At 36.6% G+C, this 2,474-nt stretch overlaps 1 pseudogene across 1 annotated transcript; it reads right to left on the reverse strand.

The window, feature by feature from the left end:
- Positions 1 to 434: 434 nt before the first annotated feature.
- On the reverse strand, positions 435 to 763 carry LOC308272221 (large ribosomal subunit protein eL43-like; annotated as a pseudogene). Its single transcript has one exon. The product of its transcript is annotated as a large ribosomal subunit protein eL43-like (transcript).
- Between the last annotated feature and the right edge of the window lie 1,711 nt (positions 764 to 2,474).

Genomic DNA, 2,474 nt, shown 5'->3' on the forward strand with positions numbered 1-2,474 from the left:
GACCCCCCCCCAAAAAAGTATATATAAATATATATATATATATATATATATATCCATCGGGTTAAAACAAATTAATATTAAAATAAATTATCCCTATACAAATACTAGAATAGATACAATTAAAATGAAAACCCACAGCCAGGTGTGGTGGCGCATGCTTGTAATCCCCATGCTTGGGAGGTGGAAACAGGAGGATAGCTCAGGTTCGAAGCCAGCCTCACTGGCTTAGAAAACCCTGTTTTCAAATACAAATATAAAAAATGGGTCTGAGAGTGTAGCCCAGACGTAGAAGGGTTCCATCCCCAGTACCACCAAAAATAATAATAATAATAATAAATAAAAGAAAAAAAGAAAACCCACAGCAAGTTTTGGCAAAAATGTGGAATGACTGAGACTGTTCTATTCTTTTTAGTAGAAATTTTTATTTTTTAATATTAATTAACCAATTTATTATAGGCTAAGTATGTCTCAAATGGTAGAACTTCTACTGGTCTTTCAATTAATTCCTTCAGCCTTCTGATGGCAGACTTGACTGACTGCAGAAGTTGTGTTGTAGGTCCAGGCACCACCAGTCAGTTTTCATGCAAGAACCACAGTGCCGGATCCCTACCACCCATCTCTTCATCTTGGTTTTGCTGCAGAAGGAGCAGGTGTACTTAGCGTGCTGGCTGATCTCAATTTTCTTCACCATCTTCCAGAGGGAGGCACCATAGCAGGTCCTGTATTTACCAACGATGCCGACCTTCTTGATGCATTTAGCCATGATGACACCACCTAGGCCCGCACCCAGAGACAAGTAGAAATTTCAAAGATTAATATATACCTATCATATGACTTAATCATTTTATTTTCACACATTTATGGTCCACCTATTAAAATGCATATACTTATTAACTCTTGTGCATGTAAGCTCATAATAATTCTATTATTAACACCCACAAACTGGAGATAACCTTTATAGCCATTACTAGGAGAATGTATTAGCATTTGTATTAGCATTTGGAATAATCCAATAAAAAGGAATAAATCATTGGTAACTACATCAATATGGATAAATCTTAAATTAATTGTGTTTTATATAAGAATCCAGATAAAAATAACACTATAGTGATAGAAAATAATTTTCTCTGAAGTATAGGAGGTATGAAGGAATGAACTACAGATTCATGAGGAAAGTGGCTATGTTCATTTTTTTGAATGTTGGTGATATCACAGATTTTCTCCTGTTACAACTCTTATCAAATTACATAATTGAAATATATCTATCAGTATGTCAATGACAATCAATTATATTAAAAATGAATGGTTTCTCTGGTCATGGTGGTGCACGCTTGTAATCCCAGTGCTTGGAAGGCAGAGAAAGGAGGATCCAGCAGGTTTGAAGCCAGCTTCCCTAGCCTAAGAGACCTTATTTCCAAATAAAAAGTATAAAATAGGTCTGGGAGTATTGCCCGGAGGTAGAAGGGTTTCCAGGAAACCCAGTACCACCAAAAAAAAAAAGGGGGGGGGTTCTGTAATGAAGACAGCCAATAGAGTATGTTACAGAGAGTCTAATAAAGTAAAATTCGAAGAAGTTCCTGCATTTTTCTCCAGAGACAAAGTCAGGTTTATTTAGAAAATTGAGGGATACAAATTCAAGGGAGAATTTATGCTATCCTCAAACAAAGAGAAGAGACACCAGTATGGAGGTGAGTAGGGGCACACAGCAGGGGTGCAAATCCAGGTAATGACCATATAGTGCTTGAATTTGGCCTTTATCTCAAGAATCTCAGGCAGTGAGAGGGACCATTATGATTACAAATGTGGACCTATTGAGCATTTTTTCTAAGAAAGAACAGAGCCTGTAGGATGAAGATAAGGTTATAAAGTTTCTAAATTCTAAAACTATAATTTCCCTTTTATTTCTAGATTGTCTCCTTTCTACCTATGTTTCTTTTATCCCTCTTACCTCATATCCACCCTCTGAGATTGGATCCCTTGATCTTAAGGGTTTATCAAGTATGGAAGTCCATCTTTCCTAGCTTCTTCATGCTGAGAAGGGGCAAAGGTCTTGCCTAGGCATGGAATGGAAGTCTCATTCTAACTGACCTAAAAAGAGACAGAAAAATATGGGCCTCAGTTATTGACTTGGGAGTCTTTACAGCCAAGTCATAAGTTAATATCACTGAAGGACACAGCCACTGGAACATGAGGATCAGTATGTGTTTTTTGTTTGTTTGTTTTTTGTGCCTGAAGTTTTGTTATGCCCATTGTAACAAGCTTCCCATCAGAAATGTTGAGTCAACATTCATAAGTCTGGTTATTGGTCAACAAAGACATACATCTTTTTTTTTTTTTTTTTTTGGTGGTACTGGGGTTCCTGGAAACCCTTCTACCTCTGGGCTACACTTCCAGACATATATGTGTGTGTGTGTGTGTGTGTATTGCATATATATACATTATATATACACACACATATATATAATGTATATATA

Source organism: Muscardinus avellanarius, assembly GCF_963383645.1.
Source record: "Muscardinus avellanarius genome assembly, chromosome: 13".
NCBI lineage: Eukaryota > Metazoa > Chordata > Mammalia > Rodentia > Gliridae > Muscardinus > Muscardinus avellanarius.